Source organism: Rhagoletis pomonella, unplaced genomic scaffold (genome assembly GCF_013731165.1).
Source record: "Rhagoletis pomonella isolate Grant_MI unplaced genomic scaffold, Rhpom_1.0 Rhpom_scaffold_00008, whole genome shotgun sequence".
Lineage (NCBI taxonomy): Eukaryota > Metazoa > Arthropoda > Insecta > Diptera > Tephritidae > Rhagoletis > Rhagoletis pomonella.
The window spans coordinates 5,873,007-5,883,246 of NW_023458562.1; the positions used below are offsets into that span (position 1 = coordinate 5,873,007).

Consider the following 10,240-nt stretch of genomic DNA (forward strand, 5'->3'; position numbering starts at 1 on the left):
TTCGGTAGCCGTGAGCATAAGAACAACAAACTGTTGCGAAAGATCGCTTAAAGAATTTTTATTTTGTATTTAAACCGACAATATACTTTGGCACATCTTCAAAAGGCGCCCAAGCAAAAAAAAAAAAGAAAATTAAAAAATTCGGGGAGTTGACTTTACACGGGTCGATTTTTGTCGATTGGAAAATCGACTGAGATATCGACCAGCCAAAACGCTTACATTTTACGGTTGAAGTGCAATTTACACGGGTAGATTTCAGTTAAACGACAAAAAGCGACCGTGTAAAGGCAGCTTAAATAACGTTCAAATTAATGATCACTTTTGAGATGGAAAATACCAATGGGCCGTATGAATAAAAACTGAGCAATTGCTTTTTCTTAAAATTTCATACTTGTTACTTCACTTTTGTTTGAATAAATCGAGTAAAAGGTGTGAAATTTTAAGAAAAAGCAATTGATTATTTTTATTCATACGGCCCAATAACCATTTCATTATTTCGAAAATTATTCCATTTATATTTGTTCTTGCATTTTCCACACCACCTGTGAGGTATGCTTTTAGGCGCGTTACCGATTTTTTTTAAGGTGCTCGGTTCCTCAGGAGGCCTATTTTTACCTTTACAACTTAAAAAGAATTAAAACTAAAGTATGCAATATATAAAGAAAATTAAAAATTGTCTTACATCTAGTAAACATAAAAAATTGCAAAAATTAAATTCATTATTCATTATAAAATAATATTAAATATCTCACAATTCAGTTGAAGTGTATACATATATATGTATGTACATATTTACAAAATGTGGTCTGTATGCACCCACAGTAAGTTCCCATAAAACCCAGCCTAAATTCAGAACTGAAAAAAACGAGCAAATGGGGTCGGAAACTACTAGCTTTAAAAGCATAATGTGGAAAATGTTTGAAGAGCTGTATTGCAATAATGAAAATACCAGTGCATAAATTGGAAAAATTGTTTTTGTTTTGCTGTATAATTTTTGAAAATATTGGTTCAGATGGAATTTTGTTGTTGTTGTTGTTGTTGTAGCGGCTACAACAACCCCGCCCAGATCGGTTGGTATCTCAGTCGTTGTCGTCAAGTTCCACTAACGGCAACCCTAGGAAGCGTGCAGCTTCTGTGGGATCTGTCCACAGGGACAGGGCCGTTAGGGTAGTCGGGTTTTCCGGGCATGCGAAGAGGTGGTTCGAGTCATGTGGGGTCTCTCCGCATGCCGGACATTCGTTCGGCACATCCTCATTCAGCCTACTCAAGTAGGAGTTTAACCTGCTGCAGTAGCCGGAGCGAAGTTGAGCAAGTGTAGTGCGTGTCTCCCGAGGCAGATGAAGCTCTGTCTCGTCAGTGTCCGGGGGTGGTATGCCTAGAACGGCATTCACAGGTCGAGAGTCTACATAACTCGAGACTGAGTCCCTGTGAATGCCGTTCAGGGCCTGTCTGTACGCTGTCGGGTCCAGAGGTTGCTTAATGAACCTCTGGACTTCGTCCGTCAGTTCATATAGATGCCTCCTGACGTGCCTAGGCGAGGGCTCCTCTGCAAGCAGCTGTCTGTTTGGGTGGCCACTTCTGTGGCTCCCGATCAGGAACTGCTTGCAGAGCATTATGTTGTGCTCCCTAACTGGGAGCATTTGCGCCTCGCCGTGCAAGTGATGTTCTGGCGTCATCAGGAGGCATCCCGTCGCTGTCCTAAGTGCCGTATTTTGTCCCGTCTGTAGCTTCGTCCACTGCGTCCTACTAGTCCCTGGCGACCACACTGGCGCTGCGTAGTTCAAGACCGGCCGGCCTATTGCCTTGTATGTTGCCAGCAACGTTTCTTTGTCTTTGCCCCAAGTACTGCCGGCTAGCGACTTGAGGACCTTGTTGCGGCTCTGTACTTTATTGACAATAGCGGTTGAGTGCGCAGAGAAGGAGAGCAGGCTGTCGAATGTGACTCCGAGTATTTTGGGGTTATTCACCGTCGGAATTGGTGTGTCATCGACGTGAATCCCCAGCGGTAGCCTGACCTCCTTCGTCCAGGTTGTGAACAGGGTCGCGGAGGATTTCGTAGGGGAGAGGGCTAGACACTTTGCAGTGAAGAAGCGAGAAAGTTCGGAGAGATAGCCGTTTACTTTCGAACACAGGTCATCAATTCCATTCCCAGTCGCCATAATCGAGCAATCGTCGGCATAGGAGACAATCGAGACTCCCTCTGGTGGTTGAGGGAGCTTTGAAATATAAAAGTTAAACAGTAGCGGGGAAAGGACACCACCCTGAGGAACCCCCTGTTTTATTTTTCGCTGCTTACTCGTTTTGTCTCTGAACATTACCGACGAATGTCGACCACTTAGATAATTTGCCGACCACCGTTTGAGCCTCTGTGGGAGAGAGGAGGCCTCTATATCTTCTAGTAGCGTGGAATGGCAGACGGTGTCAAACGCCTTTGACAAGTCCAACGCTACTAGAATCGTTCTCTCACAGGGACGGTTACGGTTAAGGCCACGAGTTATCTGAGTGTTTATGGCGTTAAGTGCTGTTGTTGTACTGTGCACTTTTCGGAAACCATGCTGATGCTTCGCTGGGGTCAGGTGATTTGTGAAGTACGGGAGTAGCAAGGCCTCGAGTGTCTTCGCTACCGGGGAAAGGAGTGTAATCGGACGATACGAATCTCCTTTGTTTGCCGGTTTCCCCGGTTTGAGCAGTGGGACCACTCTCCCCACCTTCCAGATGTCTGGGATGATGAGAGTGGCCATTGACAAATTGAGGACCTCCGTTAGGTACGCTACCCCCGCAGGACCCAAATTTTTCAGCATCAGCATGCATATTCCGTCGGGACCCATGGCTTTGGAGGCTTTCGCCTTCCCGATGGCCACCTGAACTTCACCGCAAGTGAAAGCAAGGGGGGCACAAGTTGTTGGCAGTTTGTGCAGCCTTCTGGTCACTCGACGCTTGGCTTTGTCCACCGGAGGATGCAGTATGAACTGCCGGCTGAAATAGCTCGCGCATCGCTCCGGGTCCGACGAAGCATGGTCGCCGAAGGAAATTTCGACTCTGTCGTCGTGCTTCGTCGGATTAGACAATGACCTCACGGTTGACCAAAGCTTACTCACACCAGAGGTGAAGTTGCAAGTCTTCAGATGCTCCTCCCACTTCTTCCGCTTATGTACGTTTACAAGTTGCCGAATCTCCGCGTTGAGATCCCTGATACGGGGATCTCCGGGATCGGCCTGACGAAGGCTATCACGCTCATTGGCTAAAACAGCCGCTTCGGCAGGGAAGTTTGGACGTGGGTCCGATATGCACCCTGCCGGTATGAAGCGGGCTGCAGCAGCAGTGATAGCCCTGCGGAACTTACGTTCACCGAGATGGACGTCGGTTGGTGTGGGGAGCGATGTGAAGGTGTTTTCAGTAAACTCCGCGTAACCTTTCCAGTCAGCTTTAGAAAAGTTGACATAGGTCCGGTGTTTGGCGGAGGCAAAGTCGGTTGGTTTATCAATCGAGATGACTATGGGTAGATGGTCTGATGCTAGAGTCAGCATAGGTCGCCACGTTATGCTGTTTATCAGACCAGCGCTGACTATTGTGATGTCTGGCGAGCTACTGCAGTTACCCATAATCCTGGTGGGTGCGTCGTCGTTCATTGTGCAGAATGTCGAATCGTCTATCTGCTCAGCCAAGTCTGTTCCCCTACGATCGTTTGACAGGCTTGAGTGCCAAAGATCGTGGTGCGCATTAAAGTCACCTACTACCATACGGTTTTCACCTCTGAGGAGCGCACCTATATCAGGGTGATATCCTGCCGGGCAGCAGGTGACAGGGGGTATGTATATATTAAATATTTCGAGCTCGACATCGCCTGACCGGATAGCGATGCCCTGACATTCTAGGGTGGTATCCCTGCGGTCGATGTCTGCTTCGATAAGACGATACTGCACGGTGTGGTGCGTGATGAACGCTAAGCCACCACCATTATCTCGCTCGCGATCTCGACGGTGCACGTTGTACCCGGCACAATTCAACAAAGTTGAATTGCTGTGCAACTTCGTCTCTTGGACCGCAGCTATTAATATACCATGCCGACACATGAAGGCGGTTATCTCCTCAATCTTGCTCTGTAGCCCGTTGCAGTCTAATTGGAGGAGCTTCATGTGGTTCGGGAGACGTGTTGTGATGTGGGGTGTGAGTGATGTGTATGTTCTTGCCGCCGTTGGCTGTGTGTGCTGCTGAGGTGATTGCCTCCCTGTGGTGGTAGTGGGGGGCGTCGCAATTGATGTCAGCGACCGAGCAGCGCAACCCGGGCCCTCGAAGTTCCCCGTCCAATCTCGCGTGGTGCGCAGACCTGAACATGCCCTAAAGTGGCACCAGCCAAGGCAGGTGTTGCACTTGACTGATGTCACATTACGGAATATCCTGGTCTGACATACCGTGCAGATTGTAGGGGGAACCAGGAGTTGTTGGCGGCGTGTGGGTGGTGGTGCGGTTGTGTGTGTTGTGTGGTCTGTGGTGGCTGTGGTATGTTGTTGTGTTGTGGCGACTGTGTGTGGTTGCTGTGTGAGTGTGTGGGGCTGCACGGGCGGACTATGGGTTGCCGTGGAGGCTGCTCTGTTTGAGCAACAGGGGGCCACGTACGACGTGGTCCACTGTCTGTGTGTCCGTAGTCCCGAGCAGACCCTGAGGTGACTCCACCCCTCGCAGGCATTACACTTGACTGAGGTGGAGTTGTGGTGTAATCGTCTTCGGCATACACAGCAGGTGTATATTTCTGGCCCAGGGTTTGACTCGATGCCAGCCCTGAGTAGGAGAATGCGTAGTGAATGTTGCCCTATGGACGGACAACTTCTGAGATACTTCGCCGACCTAAACGGGGTTAGATCGCCGAAACAACAGCCCTTGGTCGGGTGAAACCCGAGTCATTCCGGTACGTAGAACCGGCTGTCGTGGGAATGATGGAATTTTGTTATTTGTTTTGGTTTTTCAGGTCATTAATGATGCACCCAGGGTTGCATTTACCGTCTATGAAAATATTTCATGAGCGTTCCAAAATTAGCTCCGAGCAACTAAAAGTTGGTTAAGCTTAAATGAAATAGTTTTTTATTAAATATTTATTCCTGGTATTTAGTAAAAAACATCAATACTAATGTATGAAAAACAAAACATCAATACTAATGTATGAAATGAAGTAAATAAAAATCTACATATACATTCCATGAATATTTTGTCATAGAGCCATTATTAAATTTAGAAATAACTTTGTCAGGCGTTGGTACTGACGTATATAGAATTAATGCGTTAGAGAGAGATAAATATACAAGTTCAACGCGCTAATTTAGGTATACTTGTATGTAAATACCTGTTACTCGTCTGGCATTTACTCCAACTGCGAAAATAATGACAATTATAATTTATGTAGATCCCTAGATAAAAGATTGTCACAAGTTACTTTCGGTAACTCACGATTGAAGTTTGGAATGCAATTTCTCAGAAACACGACTACAGATTTTCTCCAAAGTGTCGGAGAATGCTATGTACTAGTTCATGAAATTCTTAAATTATCTTATTTTTTTTAGTTTAGTGTCAACCATTTATGAGTTTAATAAAATTTTGTCGTATACGACATTTGTCAAAAAATTTGCAGACAGTTTTAGTGATATACGCCAAAATGTGATAACAATTTTTATAAATTAGCCATACTTTTTACTTATCAGCCTAATCGTGAGTTTCGCCCGAACAAAATTTCGCCAACAATTTTTTCATCCACCTGTAGTGAACACACGCAAACGAAAAGTGACCCGGTTCTAGAAAATGAAACTCATGATAAAGCTGAATATGCCGGAAACTAAAGAAGAACAGATAACTCTATTTGAAAGATCTTGATTAGTTTAGTACGACAGCAATACTAACGCAATTTGTACCAAATAACCGAAAAAATTTTAGTCAATTAGTCGGAAACTAAAGAAGATATCCAAAAACCACATATTGTCAAAATTACGCTTCCGGCAATTTTCCATCCAGGCGACGATATTTGAATAGGTTTGTATAGTTACCAATAGTCAGTACTTATTTGTACTGGAACCTGCAAACTTTTGCTGGAAAAATGTATGATAGCCCAAAAAATTTGCAAGAGAGTACTGAATCGAGAGCGTAACAACACGAGAGAGCTGCAAATTCTTGCTAGTGAAATTTTTACTAGCAGAAATTAGCTAGCAGAAGAAGAAGAAGAATAAATGTCAAAAGAATATATATAAAGTGGTGTTACTAGCTCAGCTGATTTTGTGTATGTGTTTCGCCTCACGGCTTCTGATATCAGATTGAAAAATTTTGTTTGAATTTCTACACACACTCTTACAGATTTTGACAGTTTATGCCGCCAAAGCAAAAAGAAAATACATTAAATTTTTGTTTTTGTACTCCTGCTATCACCTTATATTGATTCGCCTTGGCACAAACAAAAGTAAAATGAGTGGAAATCAAAATATTAATGATGTACTGGACAGTGTAAGTGCTTGTGTGTAACGCAAAGAGTTTAAAACTGATTTATAAATAGTAAAATGTTTACAGCAGATTGTCAAAGCAGTGCAACAACTGTTCACTTGCAAGTTTTTGCTAGTTTTGTGTTCAATAACCTCTTCTGCTAGTTTTCTCTTCTTCTCAATTTTACGCTCTATTTTGCTCTTACGCTCTCGCTGCAATGTTTTACAGGAGAAGTTCCTATACAAACCTAATGTTACTCGCATATTTTCGAGCCTGTATGTAAATTTTCGGGAAAAAGGTTAAAAAGTATATTCATCTGCTGAAAAGATATTTTCGCAGATTCACAATTTATTTAAAATAAATCTATCAGCCCTATCTCCAATTCCATGTGAATAAATCTCTCCAGTGCTTAAATAATTTTCACCACATTAAATAGCTGCACAACACCCTAATTGCCGAAAAAGCGTTGCTTGCAACACCAGTCCTTTATGGGGACCAAACTTGGTGAAAAAAAAGCTAAGTTTGTTTACTGGATATACTGAGAAACAAAACTTTGCGCCTGCCAAAATTATTATACCCTCAAATCGCTGGTATTGCCACTTTATTTCACATTTCATTTGCGCTATTACACTCAGTTTACACTATACACTTCTTTTTTTACTTTCACCTAAATAAAATATTCTAACCAAAATATAATACCAAATTTCGGTATACCATTGTATGTAATTGCCCATACAAAACAACGAAATTTAACAAAAGTTTTTTGTTTATAACTTTTAAATGGTTAATAATATTAGCCCTCCCCTCCGGATTGTTAATAGTGGGACTGAAAGGCGTCGTTTGGTACCCCTCCCAACTTTCGGGACCTTTTTTTAGGGGTTGTTACCCTATACTAGACAATTACCGCAACTTTTTTCAATACATATGTACGTAATTGCGTATAGCTGTCATATTCACAGTCTTTACTTAACTATTTAAAAATACGTTCTTTGAAACCGAAATAAACTAAACTCAGATGATTCTCTCTGTGTGTCAGAATGAAAATGTACGTGCATCTGCTTAGTACAGAAACAAATCTAATTTGTTGGCATTTCTATATGTAAAAGGTGCAATCCCGTATTCCTCGGACTCAGACTAGTAAAACTGTCAAAAAATAAAAATTCGCTCAGAGCGAGAGAGTAACATTGAAAAGTACGGGATCGCTTTCTAGTAAAAATGGTAACTTCTGTCAACTTCAACATAACCTCCAAATTTTGGTTGTAAATTTTTGCTTATTTTGTATGTATACACACTCAGCTCACACATGCAAATAACCAAAAATACTTTCCAATTCATTAGAATCCACTTAAACAAGTAATTAAATATATTTCAACATGAATAAGCAGAGTGTACTTTTCTTTTGTTTACAATTTGGTTGCCAAACACACTACAGCAAAAAATTCTCGGGCTAAAAATGGTAACTTCTGACAGAGAGAGAACGGTATTTACTCTCTTTTTTGCCCTCTCAATAGTCAGAGAACAGTGTACGGGATTGATTTCCAGTAAAGTCTGATTGATTCTGACTATTTCTGACTAGTCCGGACTCGTACGGGATCGCTACTATAAAGTGGTATATGTTCATGCAAATACATAGCGTGTAAGAACACCTTAACTGGGAGTACAGCGCAGCCGATAATTTCGATAGTTTTAAAACATCCATAGTTTGTTAAAAAAAAAAAACAAACCATCGATATATGGATATTATCGTCGATATTTTCCACCTCTAATTCTGCCCGCGTCCAATTTGTGTACATCTATTTGATGACGGTCAAAGTAAAAGTTTTTAATTAAAAATGAACACCTTTCAAAATACAAATGATTTTTAACTTAAAAATATGTCAAGATAAAGTGCCGGTATAATGGTTAACAATGCAGTTAAAGTTTATAACAATCTTGCTGTGGACACAGACGGTGTTTGTGTGTGTATATTCTCGCTTTCATAAAACATGTACAGGATATGTTAGTTTGTATATATGACGTTTGATATTGGTTTTGTATTGTTAACATTGAGGAAACAATAAATTTTGTAAAAAAAATAAGTACATGCATATGTATATATGACAAGGCACCGGCCATAATGTGCAAAACCGATGGCGTTCTGCAGATTCAGATGGTCAATACCATGTGTAATACTGAAACATACAAGAATGTGTGTATACTGATAGCACGAACCAGTCCGAATACACAGGCGTGCACCCTTGATTTATGCATAGTAAAAATTGGGGGAATTTTCGGGTACTGTTTATGAATTTGTACACCGATTTTGGGTTGCTGTGCCCAAACGCGTGAATCGAATCAAAAACCTTTTACACACATTTGTAGACAACAATTCACGCTTTATTACAAATATTTAAACCCGTATGCTGTAATCCGGAAGTTCGTAGTTACGAATTCGTAGCTCCGTTCCGAAAATTTCAAAATTGGTATGCTGTAATCCGAACCAGTGTTGCCGCGAATCATTTTTAGTGGTAGCCAAATTCCTTTAAAAAAAAAAAGGATAAAAAAGAGTTAGAAAAAGTCGTTGTGGCTAAAAATTGTAGCTAAAATTGTTTACTTACATATACTAATATAAGTATACACGTAAACATTTACAATAAGTAATGGTATAGAAAAACAATGAACTCTTTAAAAAAGCAAATATTTTATCCAACCAAAACCTTTTTGTATAAAAGGGGAAATATACGACACCAGCATGCTGGATCTATCAAGTGATTGTACCATCAGGCTCGATGCATATAACTAACCAGCATGCTGGTACAATATTTATTTCGTTACAACTGAGGTCGAGGAATTATCGAAATACATTCCCACGACAGCCGGTTCTACGTACCGGAATGACTCGGGACTTACCCGACCAAGGGCTGTTGTCAGGCGATGTCGAGCTCGAAATATTTATCATATACATACCCACTGTCACCTGCTGCCCGGCAGGATATCGCCCTGATATAGGTGCGCTCCTCAGAGGTGAAAACCGTATGGTAGTAAGTGACTTTAATGCGCACCACGATCTTTGGCACTCAAGCCTGTCAAACGATCATAGGGGAACAGACTTGGCTGAGCAGATAGACGGTTCGACATTCTGCACAATGAACGACGACGCAACCACCAGGATTATGAATAACTGCAGTAGCTCGCCAGACATCACAATAGTTAGCGCTGGTCTGATACACAGCATAACATGCCGACCTATGCTGACTCTAGCATCAGACCACCTACCCATAGTCATCTCGATAGATAAACCAACCGACTTTGCCTCCGCCAAACACCGGACCTATATCAACTTTTCTAAAGCTGATTGGAAAGGTTACGCGGAGTTTACCGAAAACACCTTCACAGCGCTCCCCACACCAACCGACGTCCATCTTGGTGAACGTAAGTTCCGCAGGGCTGTCACTGCTGCTGCAGCTCGCTTCATACCGGCAGGATGTATATCGGACCCACGTCCAAACTTCCCGGCCGAAGCGGCTGTTCTAGCCGATGAGCGTGATAGCCTTCGTCAGGCCGATCCCGGAGATCCCCGTATCAGGGATCTCAACGCGGAGATTCGGCAACTAGTAAAAGTACATAAGCGGAAGAAGTGGGAGGAGCATCTGAAGACCTGTAATTTCACCTCTGGTGTGAGCAAGCTTTGGTCAACCGTGTGGTCATTGTCTAATCCGACGAAGCACGACGACAGAGTCGAAATTTCCTTCGGCGACCATGCCTCGTCGGACCCGGAGCGATGCGCGAGCTATTTTAGCCG

General features: G+C 42.6%; 1 protein-coding gene across 4 annotated transcripts in view; it reads left to right on the forward strand.

Annotated features, from left to right (window-relative positions):
- LOC118744130 (netrin receptor unc-5) overlaps positions 1-10,240 on the forward strand; it is a 307,531-nt gene that overhangs the window by 15,176 nt on the left and 282,115 nt on the right. The window contains exon 1 of one of the 4 annotated variants that reach the window (XM_036476878.1): positions 8,189-8,457. The exons of 2 other annotated variants lie outside the window; for them this stretch is intronic. The gene's annotated coding sequence lies outside the window, so the exon portion shown is untranslated. Of the gene's footprint in view, positions 1-8,188; positions 8,458-10,240 lie in introns of those variants that run through there. One more of the 4 variants, XM_036476879.1, reaches the window with a different exon arrangement.